This window comes from Anopheles moucheti, chromosome 2 (assembly GCF_943734755.1).
Source record: "Anopheles moucheti chromosome 2, idAnoMoucSN_F20_07, whole genome shotgun sequence".
Lineage (NCBI taxonomy): Eukaryota > Metazoa > Arthropoda > Insecta > Diptera > Culicidae > Anopheles > Anopheles moucheti.
The window spans coordinates 38,714,620-38,739,907 of record NC_069140.1 but is presented as its reverse complement, the minus strand read 5'-3'; positions in this window follow the sequence as shown (position 1 = coordinate 38,739,907).

Sequence of the window (25,288 nt, the reverse complement as noted above, 5' to 3'; positions counted from 1 at the left end):
GCCATCTTGTCCGCCATCTTGTCCGCCATCTTGTCCGCCATCTTGTCCACCATCTTGTCCGCCATCTTGTACGCCATCTTGTGTCCGCCATCTTGTGTCCGCCATCTTGTCCGCCATCTTGTCCGCCATCTTGTCCGTCATCTTGTGTCCGCCATCTTGTCCGCCATCTTGTCCGCCATCTTGGCCGCCATTTTGTCCGCCATACTGTCCGCCATCTTGTCCGCCATCTTATCCGCCATCTTGTCCGCCATCTTGTCCGCCATCTTGTGTCCGCCATCTTGTCCGCCATCTTGTCCGCCATCTTGTCCGCCATCTTGTCCGCCATCTTGTCCGCCATCTTGTCCGCCATCTTGTCCGCCATCTTGTCCGCCATCTTGTGTCCGCCATCTTGTCCGCCATCTTGTCCGCCATCTTGTCCGCCATCTTGTGTCCGCCATCTTGTTCGCCATCTTGTGTCCGCCATCTTGTCCGCCATCTTGGCCGCCATCTTGTCCGCCATCTTGTCCGCCATCTTGTGTCCGCCATCTTGTCCGCCATCTTGTCCGCCATCTTGGCCGCCATCTTGTCCGCCATCTTGTCCGCCATCTTGTGTCCGCCATCTTGTCCGCCATCTTGTGTCCGCCATCTTGTCCGCCATCTTGTCCGCCATCTTGTGTCCGCCATCTTGTCCGCCATCTTGTCCGCCATCTTGTCCGCCATCTTGTGTCCGCCATCTTGTCCGCCATCTTGTCCGCCATCTTGTCCGCCATCTTGTGTCCGCCATCTTGTCCGCCATCTTGTCCGCCATCTTGTCCGCCATCTTGTCCGCCATCTTGTGTCCGCCATCTTGTCCGCCATCTTGTCCGCCATCTTGTCCGCCATCTTGTCCGCCATCTTGTGTCCGCCATCTTGTCCGCCATCTTGTCCGCCATCTTGTCCGCCATCTTGTCCGCCATCTTGTCCGCCATCTTGTCCGGCACCTTGTGTCCGCCATCTTGTCCGCCATCTTGGCCGCCATCTTGTACGCCATCTTGTGTCCGCCATCTTGTCCGCCATCTTGTCCGCCATCTTGTCCGCCATCTTGTCCGCCATCTTGTCCGCCATCTTGTCCGCCATCTTGTGTCCGCCATCTTGTCCGCCATCTTGTCCGCCATCTTGTGTCCGCCATCTTGTTCGCCATCTTGTGTCCGCCATCTTGGCCGCCATTTTGGCCGCCATCTTGTCCGCCATCTTGTCCGCCATCTTGTCCGCCATCTTGTCCGCCATCTTGTCCGCCATCTTGTGTCCGCCATCTTGTGTCCGCCATCTTGTCCGCCATCTCGTCCGCCATCTTGTCCGCCATCTTGTGTCCGCCATCTTGTCCGCCATCTTGTCCGGCATCTTGTGCCCGCCATCTTGGCCGCCATCTTGTCCGCCATCTTGTCCGCCATCTTGGCCGCCATCTTGTCCGCCATCTTGTGTCCGCCATCTTGGCCGCCATCTTGTCCGCCATCTTGTCCGCCATCTTGTGTCCGCCATCTTGTCCGCCATCTTGTCCGCCATCTTGTGTCCGCCATCTTGTCCGCCATCTTGTGTCCGCCATCTTGGCCGCCATCTTGTGTCCGCCATCTTGTCCGCCATCTTGTGTCCGCCATCTTGTCCGCCATCTTGTGTCCGCCATCTTGTCCGCCATCTTGTGTCCGCCATCTTGTCCGCCATCTTGTCCGCCATCTTGTGTCCGCCATCTTGTCCGCCATCTTGTCCGCCATCTTGTCCGCCATCTTGTCCGCCATCTTGTCCGCCATCTTGTGTCCGCCATCTTGTCCGCCATCTTGGCCGCCATCGTGGCCGCCATCTTGGCCGCCATCTTGTCCGCCATCTTGTCCGCCATCTTTGCCGCCATCTGTAGGGGAAGGGGGGAGGGGGATGGAAGATGTCACCTCCTGAAGTACATGCTCTCCTGGTATCGGAAATCTGAAAACAGCTGGTTTGTATGAAAAGTTAGTGTCAAAACATTGCATACCTTACGGCGCTTTACATTGCATGTTGATTGCATACCTTCCGGCGCAGTACCAGGAGCTACCTCTTCCGTGGATGCTCTCCTGGTACTATAAATTCGAAAACTGGTAGTTTTCGAAGAAATTTTTCACGACTAACGGGAAAGTTAGTGTTTAATCATTGCATAACTTTGGGCGGTTTTTGAGCAAAAAATCTGCAAAATTTTACTCTACCAACGGGAAAGTTAGTGTTTAAACATTGCATACCTTTCGGCGGTTTTCGACCAAAATTGCTGTACAAGGTTCTACCTCTTCCTTGGATGCTTTCCTGGTATCGGGAATCTGAAAACAGCTGGTTTGTATGGAATTTCGTACCAGCTGACGGGAAGTTTGAGCGAGATGAAGGATGCTTTCCGTTTCATGCTATCAATGCTAGCTATTTCGTAGTACACTGACAGATTGTGTCGGTTGTAACATCATTACCGGCTTGCAAACTTGCAGAAATTGTGACAATCGAAATACTAAACACAATGCTCCACCACAATACTTTTCCGAAACACGTAGGCTGTACATTTTCATGGTTCAATGGGGGAGAGAAAACAATACCACACCACGAGTATCGCAATGGCAATAGCTTGCGAATATTGCGGAAGTGAAAATAAGCATGGTTTCTATTCTAGCAACTAACGGCAGGATCATTTTTCGAAAAGATGAAAAAATATGGAAATCTTGAGGTCGAAAATCCCGTTCAAGAAATAGAATACATGAATAGGTTGAAGTAAAAGGGCATATAAGAGTTCACGGGGCGGCCAGATGGTGTATTGGTAGCGCAGTCGGTCTGTACAAGATAGGACCACGGAAAAATTTCATTTGAACCTCCAAACCTCCGTACGCAGCACTGACTATCCTACGGGTAAATACAGTAAAAAAAATAGAAATGGTAGGCTTAAACATCCTAAAGATGTCGTGCCGATAAAGCAGAAGGAGTTTGAATACACTGCATACTTCTCTTGCGTAGCCGTGTAACCGGGCCGATATAGCTAATCAAATAAAAAAAAATTGTCTAACCAAGGATAACCAATTTTCTACCTTTTTGATTAGATTTTATGCTATAAATTAACTCTGCTGCAAAATTTCCAAAATCGCACAATCGACACAAGTTGTTTGGGGCCCCCAACACGGCGAGGCCCTAGGCGACCGCCTACTCCGCCTGCCCTTTGATCCGCCGCTGGTCGATCGAGACAGAAAACTCGCCAAAAATGACCAGTTTGTCAAGCTCCTGATACCAGGAGAGCATGAAACGCAGGAGGATGCTTTTTCCGTGTCAATCGAGACAGAAAACTCGCCACAAATGACTAGTTTTTCAAGCTCCTGATACCAGGAGAGCATGCAACGCAGGAGGATGCTTTTCCGTGTCAATCGAGACATAAAACTCGCCAAAACTGACCAGTTTTTCAAGCTCCTGATACCAGGAGAGCATGTAACGCAGGAGGATGCTTTTCCGTGTCAATCGAGACAGAAAACTCGCCAAAAATGACCCGTGTTTCAAGCTCCTGATACCAGGAGAGCATGCAACGCAGGAGGATGCTTTTCCGTGTCAATCGAGACAGAAAACTCGCCAAAACTGACCAGTTTTTCATGCTCCTGATACCAGGAGAGCATGCAACGCAGTAGGATGCATTTTCCGTGTCAATCGAGACAGAAAACTCGCCACAAATGACTAGTTTTTCAAGCTCCTGATACCAGGAGAGCATGCAACGCAGGAGGATGCTTTTCCGTGTCAATCAAGACAGAAAACTCGCCAAAATGACCCGTGTTTCAAGCTCCTGATACCAGGAGAGCATGCAACGCAGGAGGATGCTTTTTCCGTGTCAATCGAGACAGAAATCTCACCAAAAATTGACCCGTGTTTCAAGCTCCTGATACCAGGAGAGCATGCAACGCAGGAGGATGCTTTTCCGAGTCAATCGAGACAGAAAACTCGCCAAAATTTAACCCGTGTTTCAAACTCCTGATACCAGTAAAGCATGCAACGCAGGAGGATGCTTTTCCGTTTCAATCGAGACAGAAAACTCGCCAAAACTGACCAGTTTTTCAAGCTCCCGATACCAGGAGAGCATGCAACACAGAAGGATGCTTTTCCGTGTCAATCGAGACAGAAAACTCGCCAAAAATGACCAGTTCTTCAAGCTCCTGATACCAGGAGAGCATGCAACGCAGGAGGATGCTTTTCCGTGTCAATCGAACCAGAAAACTCGCCACAAATGACCAGTTTTTAAAGATCATGATACCAGGAGAGCATGCAACGCAGGAGGATGCTTTTCCGTGTCAATCGAGACAGAAAACTCGTCACAAATGACCAGTTTTTCAAGCTCCTGATACCAGGAGAGCATGCAACGCAGGAGGATGCTTTTCCGTGTCAATCAAGACAGAAATCTCACCAAAAATTGACCCGTGTTTCAAGCTCCTAATACCAGGAGAGCATTCAACGCAGGAGGATGCTTTTCCGTGTCAATCGAGACATAAAACTCGCCAAAAATCACCAGTTTTTCAAGCTCCTGATACCAGGAGAGCATGCAACGCAGACTGATGCTTTTCCGTGTAAATCGAGACAGAAAACTCGCCACAAATGACCAGTTTTTCACGCTCCTGATACCAGGAGAGCATGCAACGCAGGAGGATGCTTTTCCGTGTCAATCGAGACAGAAAACTCGCCACAAATGACCAGTTTTTCAAGCTCCTGATACCAGGAGAGCATGCAACGCAGGAGGATGCTTTTCCGTGTCAATCAAGACAGAAATCTCACCAAAAATTGACCCGTGTTTCAAGCTCCTGATACCAGGAGAGCATGTAACACAGAAGGATGCTTTTCCGTGTCAATCGAGACCGAAAACTCGCCAAAAATGACCAGTTTTTCAAGCTCCTGATACCAGGAGAGCATGCAACGCAGGAGGATGCTTTTTCCGTGTCAATCGAGACAGAAAACTCGCCACAAATGACCAGTTTTTCAAGCTCCTGATACCAGGAGAGCATGCAACGCAGGAGGATGCTTTTTCCGTGTCAATCAAGACAGAAATCTCACCAAAAATTGACCCGTGTTTCAAGCTCCTAATACCAGGAGAGCATGCAACGCAGGAGGATGCTTTTCCGTGTCAATTGAGACATAAAACTCGCCAAAAATCACCAGTTTTTCAAGCTCCTGATACCAGGAGAGCATGCAACGCAGACTGATGCTTTTCCGTGTAAATCGAGACAGAAAACTCGCCACAAATGACCAGTTTTTCACGCTCCTGATACCAGGAGAGCATGCAACGCAGGAGGATGCTTTTCCGTGTCAATCGAGACAGAAAACTCGCCACAAATGACCAGTTTTTCACGCTCCTGATACCAGGAGAGCATGCAACGCAGAATGATGCTTTTTCGTGTAAATCGAGACAGAAAACTCGCCACAAATGACCATTTTTTCTAGCTCCTGATACCGGGAGAGCATGCAACGCAGGAGGATGCTTTTCCGTGTAAATCAAGACAGAAAACTCGCCAAAAATGACCAGTTCTTCAAGCTCCTGATACCAGGAGAGCATGCAACGCAGGAGGATGCTTTTCCGTGTCAATCGAGACAGAAAACTCGCCACAAATGACCAGTTTTTCTAGCTCCTGATACCAGGAGAGCATGCAACGCAGGAGGATGCTTTTCCGTGTCAATCAAGACAGAAATCTCGCCACAAATGACCAGTTTTACAAGCTCCTGATACCAGGAGAGCATGTAACACAGAAGGATGCTTTTCCGTGTCAATCGAGACCGAAAACTCGCCAAAAATGACCAGTTTTTCAAGCTCCTGATACCAGGAGAGCATGCAACGCAGGAGGATGCTTTTCCGTGTCAATCGAGACAGAAAACTCGCCACAAATGACCAGTTTTTCAAGCTCCTGATACCAGGAGAGAATGAACGCAGAATGATGCTTTTTCGTGTAAATCGAGACAGAAAACTCGCCACAAATGACCATTTTTTCTAGCTCCTGATACCGGGAGAGCATGCAACGCAGGAGGATGCTTTTCCGTGTCAATCAAGACAGAAATCTCGCCAAAAATGACCAGTTTTACAAGCTCCTGATACCAGGAGAGCATGCAAAGCAGGAGGATGCATTTTCCGTGTCAATCGAGACAGAAAACTCACCAAAAATGATCAGTTCTTCAAGCTCCTGATACCAGGAGAGCAGCGGCGGATCAAAGGGCAGGCGGAGTAGGCGGTCGCCTAGGGCCTCGCCGTGTTGGGGGCCCCAAACAACTTGTGCTGATTGTTCGATTTTGGAAATTTTGCAGCAGAGTTGATTTATAGCATAAAATCTAATTAAAAAGGTAGAAAATTTGTTATCTTTGGTTAGATAATTTTTTTTATTTGATTAGCTTTATCGGCCCGGTTACACGGCTACGCAAGAGAAGTATTCAGTGTATTCAAACTCCTTCTTCTTTATCGGCACGACATCTTCAGGATGCTTAAGCCTACTATTTCTATTTTTTTTACTGTATTTACCCGTAGGATAGTCAGTGCTGCGTACGGAGGTTTGGAGGTTCAAATGAAATTTTTCCGTGGTCCTATCTTGTACAGACCGACTGCGCTACCAATACACCATCTGGCCGCCCCGTGAACTCTTATATGCCCTTTTACTTCAACCTATTCATGTATTCTATTTCTTGAACGGGATTTTCGACCTCAAGATTTCCATATTTTTTCATCTTTTCGAAAAATGATCCTGCCGTTAGTTGCTAGAATAGAAACCATGCTTATTTTCACTTCCGCAATATTCGCAAGCTATTGCCATTGCGACACTCGTGGTGTGGTATTGTTTTCTCTCCCCCATCCCGCCATCTTGTCCGCCATCTTGGCCGCCATCTTGGCCGCCATCTTGTCCGCCATCTTGTCCGCCATCTTGTCCGCCATCTTGTCCGCCATCATGTATCCGCCATCTTGTGTCCGCCATCTTGGCCGCCATCTTGTCCGCCATCTTGTCCGCCATCTTGTCCGCCATCTTGGCCGCCATCTTGTGTCCGCCATCTTGTCCGGCATCTTGTGTCCGCCATCTTGTCCGCCATCTTGTCCGGCATCTTGTGTCCGCCATCTTGTCCGCCATCTTGTCCGCCATCTTGTCCGCCATCTTGTCCGCCATCTTGTCCGCCATCTTGTCCGCCATCTTGTCCGCCATCTTGTGTCCGCCATCTTGTCCGCCATCTTGTCCGGCATCTTGTGTCCGCCATCTTGTCCGCCATCTTGTCCGCCATCTTGTCCGCCATCTTGTCCGCCATCTTGTCCGCCATCTTGTCCGCCATCTTGTCCGCCATCTTGTCCGCCATCTTGTGTCCGCCATCTTGTCCGGCATCTTGTGTCCGCCATCTTGTCCGCCATCTTGTCCGCCATCTTGTCCGGCATCTTGTGTCCGCCATCTTGTCCGCCATCTTGGCCGCCATCTTGTCCGCCATCTTGTCCGCCATCTTGTCCGCCATCTTGTCCGCCATCTTGTCCGCCATCTTGTGTTCGCCATTTTGTCCGCCATCTTGGCCGCCATATTGTCCGCCATCTTGTCCGCCATATTGTCCGCCATCTTGTCCGCCATCTTGTCCGCCATCTTGTCCGCCATCTTGTCCGCCATCTTGTCCGCCATCTTGTCCACCATCTTGTCCGCCATCTTGTACGCCATCTTGTGTCCGCCATCTTGTGTCCGCCATCTTGTCCGCCATCTTGTCCGCCATCTTGTCCGTCATCTTGTGTCCGCCATCTTGTCCGCCATCTTGTCCGCCATCTTGGCCGCCATTTTGTCCGCCATACTGTCCGCCATCTTGTCCGCCATCTTATCCGCCATCTTGTCCGCCATCTTGTCCGCCATCTTGTGTCCGCCATCTTGTCCGCCATCTTGTCCGCCATCTTGTCCGCCATCTTGTCCGCCATTTTGTCCGCCATCTTGTCCGCCATCTTGTCCGCCATCTTGTGTCCGCCATCTTGTCCGCCATCTTGTCCGCCATCTTGTCCGCCATCTTGTGTCCGCCATCTTGTTCGCCATCTTGTGTCCGCCATCTTGTCCGCCATCTTGGCCGCCATCTTGTCCGCCATCTTGTCCGCCATCTTGTGTCCGCCATCTTGTCCGCCATCTTGTCCGCCATCTTGGCCGCCATCTTGTCCGCCATCTTGTCCGCCATCTTGTGTCCGCCATCTTGTCCGCCATCTTGTGTCCGCCATCTTGTCCGCCATCTTGTCCGCCATCTTGTGTCCGCCATCTTGTCCGCCATCTTGTCCGCCATCTTGTGTCCGCCATCTTGTCCGCCATCTTGTCCGCCATCTTGTCCGCCATCTTGTGTCCGCCATCTTGTCCGCCATCTTGTCCGCCATCTTGTCCGCCATCTTGTCCGCCATCTTGTGTCCGCCATCTTGTCCGCCATCTTGTCCGCCATCTTGTCCGCCATCTTGTCCGCCATCTTGTCCGCCATCTTGTCCGGCACCTTGTGTCCGCCATCTTGTCCGCCATCTTGGCCGCCATCTTGTACGCCATCTTGTGTCCGCCATCTTGTCCGCCATCTTGTCCGCCATCTTGTCCGCCATCTTGTCCGCCATCTTGTCCGCCATCTTGTGTCCGCCATCTTGTCCGCCATCTTGTCCGCCATCTTGTCCGCCATCTTGTGTCCGCCATCTTGTTCGCCATCTTGTGTCCGCCATCTTGGCCGCCATTTTGGCCGCCATCTTGTCCGCCATCTTGTCCGCCATCTTGTCCGCCATCTTGTCCGCCATCTTGTCCGCCATCTTGTGTCCGCCATCTTGTGTCCGCCATCTTGTCCGCCATCTCGTCCGCCATCTTGTCCGCCATCTTGTGTCCGCCATCTTGTCCGCCATCTTGTCCGGCATCTTGTGCCCGCCATCTTGGCCGCCATCTTGTCCGCCATCTTGTCCGCCATCTTGGCCGCCATCTTGTCCGCCATCTTGTGTCCGCCATCTTGTCCGCCATCTTGTCCGCCATCTTGTCCGCCATCTTGTGTCCGCCATCTTGTCCGCCATCTTGTCCGCCATCTTGTGTCCGCCATCTTGTCCGCCATCTTGTGTCCGCCATCTTGTCCGCCATCTTGTGTCCGCCATCTTGTCCGCCATCTTGTGTCCGCCATCTTGTCCGGCACCTTGTGTCCGCCATCTTGTCCGCCATCTTGTCCGCCATCTTGTCCGCCATCTTGTCCGCCATCTTGTCCGCCATCTTGTCCGCCATCTTGTCCGCCATCTTGTGTCCGCCATCTTGTCCGCCATCTTGTCCGCCATCTTGTCCGCCATCTTGTGTCCGCCATCTTGTCCGCCATCTTGTCCGCCATCTTGTCCGCCATCTTGTGTCCGCCATCTTGTTCGCCATCTTGTGTCCGCTATCTTGGCCGCCATTTTGGCCGCCATCTTGTCCGCCATCTTGTCCGCCATCTTGTCCGCCATCTTGTGTCCGCCATCTTGTCCGCCATCTTGTCCGCCATCTTGTCCGCCATCTTGTCCGCCATCTTGTCCGCTATCTTGTGTCCGCCATCTTGTCCGCCATCTTGTCCGGCACCTTGTGTACGCCATCTTGTCCGCCATCTTGGCCGCCATCTTGTACGCCATCTTGGCCGCCATCTTGTCCGCCATCTTGTCCGCCATCTTGGCCGCCATCTTGGCCGCCATCTTGTGTCCGCCATCTTGTCCGGCATCTTGTGTCCGCCATCTTGTGTCCGCCATCTTGTCCGCCATCTTGTCCGCCATCTTGTCCGCCATCTTGTCCGCCATCTTGTCCGCCATCTTGTCCGCCATCTTGTCCGCCATCTTGTCCGCCATCTTGTCCGCCATCTTGTGTCCGCCATCTTGTCCGCCATCTTGTCCGCCATCTTGTCCGGCATCTTGTGCCCGCCATCTTGACCGCCATCTTGGCCGCCATCTTGTGTCCGCCATCTTGTCCGCCATCTTGTGTCCGCCATCTTGTCCGCCATCTTGTCCGCCATCTTGTGTCCGCCATCTTGTTCGCCATCTTGTGTCCGCCATCTTGTCCGCCATCTTGTCCGCCATCTTGTCCGCCATCTTGTCCGCCATCTTGTCCGCCATCTTGTCCGCCATCTTGTCCGCCATCTTGTCCGCCATCTTGTCCGCCATCTTGTGTCCGCCATCTTGTCCGCCATCTTATCCGCCATCTTGTGTCCGCCATCTTGTCCGCCATCTTGTCCGCCATCTTGTCCGCCATCTTGTCCGCCATCTTGTCCGCCATCTTGTGTCCGCCATCTTGTCCGCCATCTTGTCCGGCACCTTGTGTACGCCATCTTGTCCGCCATCTTGGCCGCCATCTTGTACGCCATCTTGGCCGCCATCTTGTCCGCCATCTTGTCCGCCATCTTGTCCGCCATCTTGGCCGCCATCTTGTGTCCGCCATCTTGTCCGGCATCTTGTGTCCGCCATCTTGTCCGCCATCTTGTCCGCCATCTTGTCCGCCATCTTGTGTCCGCCATCTTGTCCGCCATCTTGTCCGCCATCTTGTCCGCCATCTTGTCCGCCATCTTGTCCGCCATCTTGTGTCCGCCATCTTGTCCGCCATCTTGTCCGCCATCTTGTCCGGCATCTTGTGCCCGCCATCTTGACCGCCATCTTGGCCGCCATCTTGTCCGCCATCTTGTCCGCCATCTTGGCCGCCATCTTGTCCGCCATCTTGTGTCCGCCATCTTGTCCGCCATCTTGTCCGCCATCTTGTCCGCCATCTTGTGTCCGCCATCTTGTCCGCCATCTTGTCCGCCATCTTGTGTCCGCCATCTTGTCCGCCATCTTGTCCGCCATCTTGTCCGGCATCTTGTGTCCGGCATCTTGTGTCCGCCATCTTGTCCGCCATTTTGGCCGCCATCTTGTCTTCCATCTTGTCCGCCATCTTGTCCGGCATCTTGTGTCCGGCATCTTGTGTCCGCCATCTTGTCCGCCATCTTGGCCGCCATTTTGGCCGCCATCTTGTCCGCCATCTTGTCCGCCATCTTGTCCGCCATCTTGTCCGCCATCTTGTGTCCGCCATCTTGTGTCCGCCATCTTATCCGCCATCTTGTCCGCCATCTTGTCCGCCATCTTGTGTCCGCCATCTTGTCCGCCATCTTGTCCGCCATCTTGTGTCCGCCATCTTGTCCGCCATCTTGTCCGCCATCTTGTCCGCCATCTTGTCCGCCATCTTGTCCGCCATCTTGTCCGCCATCTTGTCCGCCATCTTGTCCACCATCTTGTCCGCCATCTTGTGTCCGCCATCTTGTCCGCCATCTTGTCCGCCATCTTGGCCGCCATCTTGTACGCCATCTTGTGTCCGCCATCTTGTGTCCGCCATCTTGTCCGCCATCTTGTCCGCCATCTTGTCCGTCATCTTGTGTCCGCCATCTTGTCCGCCATCTTGGCCGCCATCTTGTCCGCCATCTTGTGTCCGCCATCTTGTCCGCCATCTTGTCCGCCATCTTGTCCGGCATCTTGTGTCCAGCATCTTGTGTCCGCCATCTTGTCCGCCATCTTGGCCGCCATTTTGGCCGCCATATTGTCCGCCATCTTGTCCGCCATCTTGTCCGCCATCTTGTCCGCCATCTTGGCCGCCATCTTGTCCGCCATCTTGTGTCCGCCATCTTGTCCGCCATCTTGTGTCCGCCATCTTGTCCGCCATCTTGTCCGCCATCTTGTCCGCCATCTTGTGTCCGCCATCTTGTCCGCCATCTTGTCCGCCATCTTGTGTCCGCCATCTTGTTCGCCATCTTGTGTCCGCCATCTTGTCCGCCATCTTGTCCGCCATCTTGGCCGCCATCTTGTGTCCGCCATATTGTGTCCGCCATCTTGTGTCCGCCATCTTGTCCGCCATCTTGTGTCCGCCATCTTGTGTCCGCCATCTTGTCTGCCATCTTGTCCGCCATCTTGTGTACGCCATCTTGTCCGCCATCTTGTCCGCCATCTTGTCCGCCATCTTGTCCGCCATCTTGGCCGCCATCTTGTCCGCCATCTTGTGTCCGCCATCTTGTCCGCCATCTTGTGTCCGCCACCTTGTCCGCCATCTTGTCCGCCATCTTGTCCGCCATCTTGTCCGCCATCTTGTCCGCCATCTTGTCCGCCATCTTGTCCACCATCTTGTCCGCCATCTTGTGTCCGCCATCTTGTCCGCCATCTTGTCCGCCATCTTGTCCGCCATCTTGTCCGCCATCTTGTGTCCGCCATCTTGTCCGCCATCTTGTCCGCCATCTTGTCCGCCATCTTGTCCGCCATCTTGTCCGCCATCTTGTCCGCCATCTTGTCCGCCATCTTGTCCGCCATCTTGTCCGCCATCTTGTCCGCCATCTTGTCCGGCATCTTGTGCCCGCCATCTTGTCCGCCATCTTGGCCGCCATTTTGGCCGCCATCTTGTCCGCCATCTTGTCCGCCATCTTGTCCGCCATCTTGGCCGCCATCTTGTCCGCCATCTTGTGTCCGCCATCTTGTCCGCCATCTTGTCCGCCATCTTGTGTGCCATCTTGTGTTCGCCATCTTGTCCGCCATCTTGTCCGCCATCTTGTGTCCGCCATCTTGTCCGCCATCTTGTCCGCCATCTTGTCCGCCATCTTGTGTCCGCCATCTTGTCCGCCATCTTGTCCGCCATTTTGGCCGCCATCTTGTCCGCCATCTTGTCCGCCATCTTGTCCGCCATCTTGGCCGCCATCTTGTCCGCCATCTTGGCCGCCATCTTGTCCGCCATCTTGGCCGCCATCTTGTCCGCCATCTTGTGTCCGCCATCTTGTCCGCCATCTTGTGTCCGCCATCTTGTCCGCCATCTTGTCCGCCATCTTGTCCGCCATCTTGTCCGCCATCTTGTCCGCCATCTTGTCCACCATCTTGTCCGCCATCTTGTGTCCGCCATCTTGTCCGCCATCTTGTCCGCCATCTTGTCCGCCATCTTGTCCGCCATCTTGTCCGGCATCTTGTGTCCGCCATCTTGTCCGCCATCTTGTCCGCCATCTTGTCCGCCATCTTGTGTCCGCCATCTTGTCCGCCATCTTGTCCGCCATCTTGTCCGCCATCTTGTCCGCCATCTTGGCCGCCATCTTGGCCGCCATCTTGTGTCCGCCATCTTGTCCGCCATCTTGTCCGCCATCTTGTCCGCCATCTTGTGTGCCATCTTGTGTCCGCCATCTTGTCCGCCATCTTGTCCGCCATCTTGTGTCCGCCATCTTGTCCGCCATCTTGTCCGCCATCTTGTCCGCCATCTTGTGTCCGCCATCTTGTCCGCCATCTTGTCCGCCATTTTGGCCGCCATCTTGTCCGCCATCTTGTCCGCCATCTTGTCCGCCATCTTGGCCGCCATCTTGTCCGCCATCTTAACCGCCATCTTGTCCGCCATCTTGGCCGCCATCTTGTCCGCCATCTTGTGTCCGCCATCTTGTCCGCCATCTTGTGTCCGCCATCTTGTCCGCCATCTTGTCCGCCATCTTGTCCGCCATCTTGTCCGCCATCTTGTCCGCCATCTTGTCCACCATCTTGTCCGCCATCTTGTGTCCGCCATCTTGTCCGCCATCTTGTCCGCCATCTTGTCCGCCATCTTGTCCGCCATCTTGTCCGGCATCTTGTGTCCGCCATCTTGTCCGCCATCTTGTCCGCCATCTTGTCCGCCATCTTGTGTCCGCCATCTTGTCCGCCATCTTGTCCGCCATCTTGTCCGCCATCTTGTCCGCCATCTTGGCCGCCATCTTGGCCGCCATCTTGTGTCCGCCATCTTGTCCGCCATCTTGTCCGCCATCTTGTCCGCCATCTTGTCCGCCATCTTGTCCGCCATCTTGTGTCCGCCATCTTGTCCGCCATCTTGTCCGGCACCTTGTGTCCGCCATCTTGTCCGCCATCTTGGCCGCCATCTTGTACGCCATCTTGTGTCCGCCATCTTGTGTCCGCCATCTTGTGTCCGCCATCTTGTGTCCGCCATCTTGTCCGCCATCTTGTGTCCGCCATCTTGTGTCCGCCATCTTGTCTGCCATCTTGTCCGCCATCTTGTGTACGCCATCTTGTCCGCCATCTTGTCCGCCATCTTGTCCGCCATCTTGTCCGCCATCTTGTGTCCGCCATCTTGTCCGCCATCTTGGCCGCCATCTTGTCCACCATCTTGTCCGCCATCTTGTGTCCGCCATCTTGTCCGCCATCTTGTCCGCCATCTTGTCCGCCATCTTGTCCGCCATCTTGTCCGGCATCTTGTGTCCGCCATCTTGTCCGCCATCTTGTCCGCCATCTTGTCCGCCATCTTGTGTCCGCCATCTTGTCCGCCATCTTGTCCGCCATCTTGTGTCCGCCATCTTGTCCGCCATCTTGTCCGCCATCTTGTCCGCCATCTTGTGTCCGCCATCTTGTCCGCCATCTTGTCCGCCATCTTGTGTCCGCCATCTTGTTCGCCATCTTGTGTCCGCCATCTTGTCCGCCATCTTGTCCGCCATCTTGGCCGCCATCTTGTGTCCGCCATATTGTGTCCGCCATCTTGTGTCCGCCATCTTGTCCGCCATCTTGTGTCCGCCATCTTGTGTCCGCCATCTTGTCTGCCATCTTGTCCGCCATCTTGTGTACGCCATCTTGTCCGCCATCTTGTCCGCCATCTTGTCCGCCATCTTGTCCGCCATCTTGGCCGCCATCTTGTCCGCCATCTTGTGTCCGCCATCTTGTCCGCCATCTTGTGTCCGCCACCTTGTCCGCCATCTTGTCCGCCATCTTGTCCGCCATCTTGTGTCCGCCATCTTGTCCGCCATCTTGTCCGCCATCTTGTCCGCCATCTTGTCCACCATCTTGTCCGCCATCTTGTGTCCGCCATCTTGTCCGCCATCTTGTCCGCCATCTTGTCCGCCATCTTGTCCGCCATCTTGTGTCCGCCATCTTGTCCGCCATCTTGTCCGCCATCTTGTCCGCCATCTTGTCCGCCATCTTGTCCGCCATCTTGTCCGCCATCTTGTCCGCCATCTTGTCCGCCATCTTGTCCGCCATCTTGTCCGCCATCTTGTCCGGCATCTTGTGCCCGCCATCTTGTCCGCCATCTTGGCCGCCATTTTGGCCGCCATCTTGTCCGCCATCTTGTCCGCCATCTTGTCCGCCATCTTGGCCGCCATCTTGTCCGCCATCTTGTGTCCGCCATCTTGTCCGCCATCTTGTCCGCCATCTTGTGTGCCATCTTGTGTCCGCCATCTTGTCCGCCATCTTGTCCGCCATCTTGTGTCCGCCATCTTGTCCGCCATCTTGTCCGCCATCTTGTCCGCCATCTTGTGTCCGCCATCTTGTCCGCCATCTTGTCCGCCATTTTGGCCGCCATCTTGTCCGCCATCTTGTCCGCCATCTTGTCCGCCATCTTGGCCGCCATCTTGTCCGCCATCTTAACCGCCATCTTGTCCGCCATCTTGGCCGCCATCTTGTCCGCCATCTTGTGTCCGCCATCTTGTCCGCCATCTTGTGTCCGCCATCTTGTCCGCCATCTTGTCCGCCATCTTGTCCGCCATCTTGTCCGCCATCTTGTCCGCCATCTTGTCCGCCATCTTGTCCGCCATCTTGTCCGCCATCTTGTCCGCCATCTTGTCCGCCATCTTGTCCGGCATCTTGTGCCCGCCATCTTGTCCGCCATCTTGGCCGCCATTTTGGCCGCCATCTTGTCCGCCATCTTGTCCGCCATCTTGTCCGCCATCTTGGCCGCCATCTTGTCCGCCATCTTGTGTCCGCCATCTTGTCCGCCATCTTGTCCGCCATCTTGTGTGCCATCTTGTGTCCGCCATCTTGTCCGCCATCTTGTCCGCCATCTTGTGTCCGCCATCTTGTCCGCCATCTTGTCCGCCATCTTGTCCGCCATCTTGTGTCCGCCATCTTGTCCGCCATCTTGTCCGCCATTTTGGCCGCCATCTTGTCCGCCATCTTGTCCGCCATCTTGTCCGCCATCTTGGCCGCCATCTTGTCCGCCATCTTAACCGCCATCTTGTCCGCCATCTTGGCCGCCATCTTGTCCGCCATCTTGTGTCCGCCATCTTGTCCGCCATCTTGTGTCCGCCATCTTGTCCGCCATCTTGTCCGCCATCTTGTGTCCGCCATCTTGTCCGCCATCTTGTGTCCGCCATCTTGTCCGCCATCTTGTCCGCCATCTTGTCCGCCATCTTGTCCGCCATCTTGTCCGCCATCTTGTCCACCATCTTGTCCGCCATCTTGTGTCCGCCATCTTGTCCGCCATCTTGTCCGCCATCTTGTCCGCCATCTTGTCCGCCATCTTGTCCGGCATCTTGTGTCCGCCATCTTGTCCGCCATCTTGTCCGCCATCTTGTCCGCCATCTTGTGTCCGCCATCTTGTCCGCCATCTTGTCCGCCATCTTGTCCGCCATCTTGTCCGCCATCTTGGCCGCCATCTTGGCCGCCATCTTGTGTCCGCCATCTTGTCCGCCATCTTGTCCGCCATCTTGTCCGCCATCTTGTCCGCCATCTTGTCCGCCATCTTGTGTCCGCCATCTTGTCCGCCATCTTGTCCGGCACCTTGTGTCCGCCATCTTGTCCGCCATCTTGGCCGCCATCTTGTACGCCATCTTGTGTCCGCCATCTTGTGTCCGCCATCTTGTGTCCGCCATCTTGTGTCCGCCATCTTGTCCGCCATCTTGTGTCCGCCATCTTGTGTCCGCCATCTTGTCTGCCATCTTGTCCGCCATCTTGTGTACGCCATCTTGTCCGCCATCTTGTCCGCCATCTTGTCCGCCATCTTGTCCGCCATCTTGTCCGCCATCTTGTGTCCGCCATCTTGTCCGCCATCTTGGCCGCCATCTTGTCCGCCATCTTAACCGCCATCTTGTCCGCCATCTTGGCCGCCATCTTGTCCGCCATCTTGTGTCCGCCATCTTGTCCGCCATACTGTCCGCCATCTTGTCCGCCATCTTGTGTCCGCCATCTTGTCCGCCATCTTGTGTCCGCCATCTTGTCCGCCATCTTGTCCGCCATCTTGTCCGCCATCTTGTCCGCCATCTTGTCCGCCATCTTGTCCACCATCTTGTCCGCCATCTTGTGTCCGCCATCTTGTCCGCCATCTTGTCCGCCATCTTGTCCGCCATCTTGTCCGCCATCTTGTCCGGCATCTTGTGTCCGCCATCTTGTCCGCCATCTTGTCCGTCATCTTGTCCGCCATCTTGTCCGCCATCTTGTCCGCCATCTTGTCCGCCATCTTGTGTCCGCCATCTTGTCCGCCATCTTGTCCGCCATCTTGTCCGCCATCTTGTCCGCCATCTTGTCCGCCATCTTGTCCGCCATCTTGTCCGCCATCTTGTCCGGCACCTTGTGTCCGCCATCTTGTCCGCCATCTTGGCCGCCATCTTGTGTGCCATCTTGTGTCCGCCATCTTGTCCGCCATCTTGTCCGCCATCTTGTGTCCGCCATCTTGTCCGCCATCTTGTCCGCCATCTTGTCCGCCATCTTGGCCGCCATCTTGTCCGCCATCTTGTCCGCCATCTTATCCGCCATCTTGTCCGCCATCTTGTGTCCGCCATCTTGTCCGCCATCTTGTGTCCGCCATCTTGTCCGCCATCTTGTGTCCGCCATCTTGTCCGCCATCTTGTGTCCGCCATCTTGTCCGCCATCTTGTGTCCGCCATCTTGTCCGCCATCTTGTCCTCCATCTTGTGTCCGCCATCTTGTTCGCCATCTTGTATCCGCCATCTTGTCCGCCATCTTGTCCGCCATCTTGGCCGCCATCTTGTGTCCGCCATCTTGTGTCCGCCATCTTGTGTCCGCCATCTTGTCCGCCATCTTGGCCGCCATCTTGGCCGCCATCTTGTCCGCCATCTTGTGTCCGCCATCTTGTCCGCCATCTTGTCCGCCATCTTGTCCGCCATCTTGTCCGCCATCTTGTGTCCGCCATCTTGTCCGCCATCTTGTCCGCCATCTTGTCCGCCATCTTGGCCGCCATCTTGTCCGCCATCTTGTCCGCCATCTTGTCCGCCATCTTGTCCGCCATCTTGTCCGCCATCTTGTCCGCCATCTTGTCCGCCATCTTGTCCACCATCTTGTCCGCCATCTTGTCCGCCATCTTGTCCGCCATCTTGTCCGCCATCTTGTCCGCCATCTTGTCCGTCATCTTGTGTCCGCCATCTTGTCCGCCATCTTGTCCGCCATCTTGTCCGCCATCTTGGCCGCCATTTTGCCCGCCATCTTGTGTCCGCCATCTTGTCCGCCATCTTGTCCGCCATCTTGTGTCCGCCATCTTGTCCGCCATCTTGGCCGCCATTTTGGCCGCCATCTTGTCCGCCATCTTGTCCGCCATCTTGTCCGCCATCTTGTCCGCCATCTTGTGTCCGCCATCTTGTGTCCGCCATCTTGTCCGCCATCTTGGGCGCCATCTTGTCCGCCATCATGTGTCCGCCATCTTGTCCGCCATCTTGTCCGCCATCTTGTCCGCCATCTTGGCCGCCATCTTGTCCGCCATCTTGTGTCCGCCATCTTGTCCGCCATCTTGTCCGCCATCTTGTCCGCCATCTTGTCCGCCATCTTGTGTCCGCCATCTTGTCCGCCATCTTGTCCGGCACCTTGTGTCCGCCATCTTGTCCGCCATCTTGGCCGCCATCTTGTACGCCATCTTGTGTCCGCCATCTTGTGTCCGCCATCTTGTCCGCCATCTTGTCCGCCATCTTGTCCGTCATCTTGTGTCCGCCATCTTGTCCGCCATCTTGTCCGCCATCTTGTCCGCCATCTTGGCCGCCATTTTGCCCGCCATCTTGTGTCCGCCATCTTGTCCGCCATCTTGTCCGCCATCTTGTCCGGCATCTTGTGTCCGCCATCTTGTCCGCCATTTTGGCCGCCATCTTGTCCGCCATCTTGTCCGCCATCTTGTCCGCCATCTTGTGTCCGCCATCTTGTGTCCGCCATCTTGTGTCCGCCATCTTGTCCGCCATCTTGTCCGCCATCTTGTCCGCCATCTTGTCCGCCATCATGTGTCCGCCATCTTGTCCGCCATCTTGTCCGCCATCTTGTCCGCCATCTTGGCCGCTATCTTGGCCGCCATCTTGGCCGCCATCTTGGCCGCCATCTTGGCCGCCATCTTGTCCGCCATCTTGTCCGCCATCTTGTGTCCGCCATCTTGTCCGCCATCTTGTGTCCGCCATCTTGTCCGCCATCTTGTGTCCGCCATCTTGTCCGCCATCTTGTCCGCCATCTTGTGTCCGCCATTTTGTCCGCCATCTTGTCCGCCATCTTATCCGCCATCTTGTTCGCCATCTTGTCCGCCATCTTGTCCGTCATCTTGGCCGCCATCTTGGCCGCCATCTTGGCCGCCATCTTGGCCGCCATCTTTGCCGCCATCTTGGCCGCCATCTTGGCCGCCATCTTGGCCGCCATCTTGTCCGCCATCTTGTCCGCCATCTTGTCCGCCATCTTGGCCGCCATCTTGGCCGCCATTTTGTCCGCCATCTTGTGTCCGCCATCTTGTCCGCCATCTTGTCCGCCATCTTGTGTCCGCCATCTTGTGTCCGCCATCTTGTCCGCCATCTTGTCCGCCATCTTGTCCGCCATCTTGTGTCCGCCATCTTGTCCGCCATCTTGTCCGCCATCTTGTCCGCCATCTTGTTCGCCATCTTGTCCGCCATCTTGTCCGCCATCTTGTCCGCCATCTTGTCCGCCATCTTGTGTCCGCCATCTTGTCCGCCATCTTGTCCGCCATCTTGTGTCCGCCATCTTGTCCGCCATCTTGTCCGCCATCTTGTCCGCCATCTTGTCCGCCATCTTGGCCGCCATCTTGTCCGCCATCTTGTCCGCCATCTTGTCCGCCATCTTGTGTCCGCCATCTTGTGTCCGCCATCTTGTGTCCGCCATCTTGTCCGCCATCTTGTCCGCCATCTTGTCCGCCATCTTGTCCGCCATCTTGGCCGCCATCTTGGCCGCCATCTTGGCCGCCATCTTGACCGCCATCTTGTCCGCCATCTTGTGTCCGCCATCTTGTCCGCCATCTTGTCCGCCATCTTGTGTCCGCCATCTTGTCCGCCATCTTGTGTCCGCCATCTTGTCCGCCATCTTGTCCGCCATCTTGTGTCCGCCATCTTGTCCGCCATCTTGTCCGCCATCTTGTCCGCCATCTTGTGTCCGCCATCTTGTCCGCCATCTTGTGTCCGCCATCTTGGCCGCCATCTTGGCCGCCATCTTGGCCGCCATCTTGGCCGCCATCTTGTCCGCCATCTTTGCCGCCATCTTGTCCGCCATCTTTGCCGCCATCTTGTCCGCCATCTTGTCCGCCATCTTGGGCGCCATCTTGGCCGCCATCTTGGCCGCCATCTTGTCCGCCATCTTGTGTCCGCCATCTTGGCCGCCATCTTGTCCGCCATCTTGTCCGGCATCTTGTGTCCGCCATCTTGTCCGCCATCTTGACCGCCATCTTGTTCGCCATCTTGTCCGCCATCTTGTCCGCCATCTTGGCCGCCATCTTGGCCGCCATCTTGGCCGCCATCTTGTCCGCCATCTTGTCCGCCATCTTGTCCGCCATCTTGGCCGCCATCTTGTCCGCCATCTTGTCCGCCATCTTGTCCGCCATCTTGGCCGCCATCTTGTCCGCCATCTTGTGTCCGCCATCTTGGCCGCCATCTTGGCCGCCATCTTGTCCGCCATCTTGTGTCCGCCATCTTGTCCGCCATCTTGGCCGCCATCTTGGCCACCATCTTGTCCGCCATCTTGTCCGCCATCTTTGCCGCCATCTTGTCCGCCATCTTGTGTCCGCCATCTTGTCCGCCATCTTGTCCGCCATCTTGTCCGCCATCTTGTGTCCGCCATCTTGTCCGCCATCTTGGCCGCCATCTTGGCCGCCATCGTGGCCGCCATCGTGGCCGCCATCTTGTCCGCCATCTTGTCCGCCATCTTTGCCGCCATCTGTAGGGGAAGGGGGGAGGGGGATGGAAGATGTCACCTCCTGAAGTACATGCTCTCCTGGTATCGGAAATCTGAAAACAGCTGGTTTGTATGAAAAGTTAGTGTCAAAACATTGCATACCTTACGGCGCTTTACATTGCATGTTGATTGCATACCTTCCGGCGCAGTACCAGGAGCTACCTCTTCCGTGGATGCTCTCCTGGTACTATAAATTCGAAAACTGGTAGTTTTCGAAGAAATTTTTCACGACTAACGGGAAAGTTAGTGTTTAATCATTGCATAACTTTGGGCGGTTTTTGAGCAAAAAATCTGCAAAATTTTACTCTACCAACGGGAAAGTTAGTGTTTAAACATTGCATACCTTTCGGCGGTTTTCGACCAAAATTGCTGTACAAGGTGCTACCTCTTCCTTGGATGCTTTCCTGGTATCGGGAATCTGAAAACAGCTGGTTTGTATGGAATTTCGTACCAGCTGACGGGAAGTTTGAGCGAGATGAAGGATGCTTTCCGTTTCATGCTATCAATGCTAGCTATTTCGTAGTACACTGACAGATTGTGTCGGTTGTAACATCATTACCGGCTTGCAAACTTGCAGAAATTGTGACAATCGAAATACTAAACACAATGCTCCACCACAATACTTTTCCGAAACACGTAGGCTGTACATTTTCACGGTTCAATGGGGGAGAGAAAACAATACCACACCACGAGTATCGCAATGGCAATAGCTTGCGAATATTGCGGAAGTGAAAATAAGCATGGTTTCTATTCTAGCAACTAACGGCAGGATCATTTTTCGAAAAGATGAAAAAATATGGAAATCTTGAGGTCGAAAATCCCGTTCAAGAAATAGAATACATGAATAGGTTGAAGTAAAAGGGCATATAAGAGTTCACGGGGCGGCCAGATGGTGTATTGGTAGCGCAGTCGGTCTGTACAAGATAGGACCACGGAAAAATTTCATTTGAACCTCCAAACCTCCGTACGCAGCACTGACTATCCTACGGGTAAATACAGTAAAAAAAATAGAAATGGTAGGCTTAAACATCCTAAAGATGTCGTGCCGATAAAGCAGAAGGAGTTTGAATACACTGCATACTTCTCTTGCGTAGCCGTGTAACCGGGCCGATATAGCTAATCAAATAAAAAAAAATTGTCTAACCAAGGATAACCAATTTTCTACCTTTTTGATTAGATTTTATGCTATAAATTAACTCTGCTGCAAAATTTCCAAAATCGCACAATCGACACAAGTTGTTTGGGGCCCCCAACACGGCGAGGCCCTAGGCGACCGCCTACTCCGCCTGCCCTTTGATCCGCCGCTGGTCGATCGAGACAGAAAACTCGCCAAAAATGACCAGTTTGTCAAGCTCCTGATACCAGGAGAGCATGAAACGCAGGAGGATGCTTTTTCCGTGTCGATCGAGACAGAAAACTCGCCAAAAATGACCAGTTTGTCAAGCTCTGATACCAGGTGTTACACGCCGAGCTTCTTCGGCAGACCACGCGAAGGACTGATCCTTTTGCTGAAGACTCAGTGCGACGGTAACGGAGTTTTCCCGGTGAAGCAGAGGTGGTTATTCGTCCCGCTTACCAGACCTTCCCGCTAGTTGCTCCTTATCCAATGCTTGGGGAGCCTATTCAGACAGAAGGGGGTAAGGTGCCGAAAACCAGAGCTCTGATAAAAGAAACCTTCACCTTTCGCTGTTTCTACTTCAACCGATTTACGAAAACTGCTTTATTCAACAATTGCTCCCGCTTATATACCCATTTAAAAAAAAAATCATAGCTTCCTTAAACTATTTTTCATGCGGCTTACAATATTACTTTTTCCTATGGTTACTTCGATTCAAAAAATTCCAAATCGCAACATTCTCCCCTCCATAATTCAACCCGGTGAATTATGCAAAATAATATCTTCAGCGTTGTGATTTTGTTTCAATTTCCTTGATTCTTAATTACGCGATTCGATCTTGTATTTCTTCTTCATTGGGCTGCTCGCATTATCCGATTGATCTCTTTTGCCAGGTTTCTTCGAAAATTTGTTCACTACTAGTAGATGCTCTTTCGGCGTCACATCTATGACTGCAACCTTTATAGCTGGTCTTTTTATCAACCCTTGTATAGATTTACAATAACCGATCGTACCTGTCCATCCGGGGCTATTACTGTTTCCACTACCTTTCCCTTTAACCATTTTCCATGTGGAGCATTGTCATTACTGACCACCACGATATCGCCGATCTTGATTGGTTCTATTTTGTAAGTCCATTTGTTTCTTTTTAATAATGTAGGCAGATATTCTTTTTTCCATCGATCCCAGAATACTTTGGCGTTGTGTTCGATTAATTTATATTGCTGACGGGAAATAGGTGAGGAATCTTCCGGGGACGGCAAACAATTTACACCTCTTCCGATAAGGAAATGGAATGGTGTTAGTACTTCTTCATCTTCTGAAGTCAATGGTATATGTGTTAAAGGTCGCGAATTGATTAAGGATTCTATTTGAATGAGCGTTGACCTGAGCGTTTCTGGCGTTGGGTTTCGTAATTTCCATTCTGCTACCATATGTCTTAGTGCTTTTTTAATTATTTGAATTAGACGCTCCCAGGAACCTCCAAAGTGCGGTGAAGCTGGCGGGTTAAACTTCCATTCAATGTTGTAATGTATTGCTGCTTCGCGCCCCATTCGCTGGACTATATCTTGAACTATTTTCTTCAATTCTTTTTCGGCTCCCACGAAATTTGTTCCATTGTCACTATATAAATGCGTAATCTTTCCACGCCGATGAAGAAAATTCTTTAAACATACCATGAAGCTATCAGTATCCAATTTCTCTGCCAGTTCTAAATGTACCGCTCTCGTGTTCATACATGTAAATATCGCTCCCCAGCGTTTCTCAGTTGATCTCTTCACAGTTACATCAATTGGTCCGAAATAATCTACTCCCGTATGCATGAATGGTGGATTATACGGATGAGTACGAAAGGAAGGTAAAGGTGCCATTAATGGTGCTTTCGGAGCTGCTGTATTCAGAATGCATTTTTGGCAGCAGGTTTTGATGTTTCGTTAGACATTTCGCAAATTTACAATCCAAAACGTTTGTCTTAACACTGCGATGACTGCATTATCTCCTTGGTGTAAGTATTTCTCGTGATAACTTCGAACGAGTAATTTCACGATGCGTACCTTTTGTGGTAATAAAATTGGTGTTCGTGCATTAGATGGCAGTTGCGTTGCATTTTCTAACCGTCCTCGTGATCTTAATACTCCAAATTCGTCGATGAACGGCATCAACGATCGAATGCTGCTTTTGTTTGAAATTTCCTTCTTGCTGCATAACGCCTGCATTTCTTCCGGAAATCCTTCCCACTGGGCTCTTCGAAAAAGTGCATTCTTTGCGACTTTCACATCTTCGACGGAAATAACGCGGGAAAATGCGTTGCGATTCTTCAAAAAATCTACGAACTTCTTCATAATAACAGTATGTCTCAGCAATTTTTCCCATGAAGAAAACTGGTTTTCTGGTATCACTCTTTCTTTTTGAACAGCTACTACGTTCTTTATGTGAGCTATCTCTGTAACTCCTGGCCATTCTTGTTCCTTTTCTAATAAAAATTCAGGTCCATTAAACCACATCCACGAATTATTGCTCATCTTTGTGGCGACATCAGCGGGATTTTCTTTAGATGGTACCCATCTCCATTGATCCATACTAGTTGAATCAAGTATCTCACTTATGCGATGAGATACGAACACGTCGTATTTTCGTTGTTCACTATTTATCCACGATAGCACAGTCTTCGAATCAGTCCAATAAATAGTTCTGCTAATGTTCAAACTAAGCTCCTTCTTTACAGTGGCGGTCAGCCTCGTTCCAAGAATAGCTGCCTGTAGTTCCAGCTTCGGAATTGATAGTGCTTTCGTTGGTGCCACTCTAGATTTTGCGGCTATCAAACGTACTATGTAGCATCCATTGATATTACTTCTCGCATAAACAGCAGCAGCAAATGCTTCTAGTGATGCATCGACAAATGTATGTATTTCAACTGGACTCGTGATCGACGCTACTATTGGTCTTGGGATGGCCAGGTGTCTAGCACTTTCAATCATTTTCAGCCATTCACGCCACTTTTCATACAATGCATCGGGAATCTTTCCATCCCAATCTTCCGTGGCAATGTTGATGGCTTGCATAATTATTCGACCATGTATGGTGATGTGGCTAATGAGTCCAAGTGGATCATAAGCACTCATTACAAAGCTCAATGCTTCTCTCTTAGTAGGCTTCGTTTCTGCATCAATACGTTTCAGATTGACTTTGTAGCTAAAATAATCATTTCGAGTATTCCATTGAACACCTAAAATCTTTTCCATAGCTTCATCCTTTTCTTTAATATCAACCAAAGTTCTTACTTGATGGCGTTCTTGCGAAATGTTGTTCATTAACTCCTGTTTCTTTGACACAAAGTTTCGAATATAA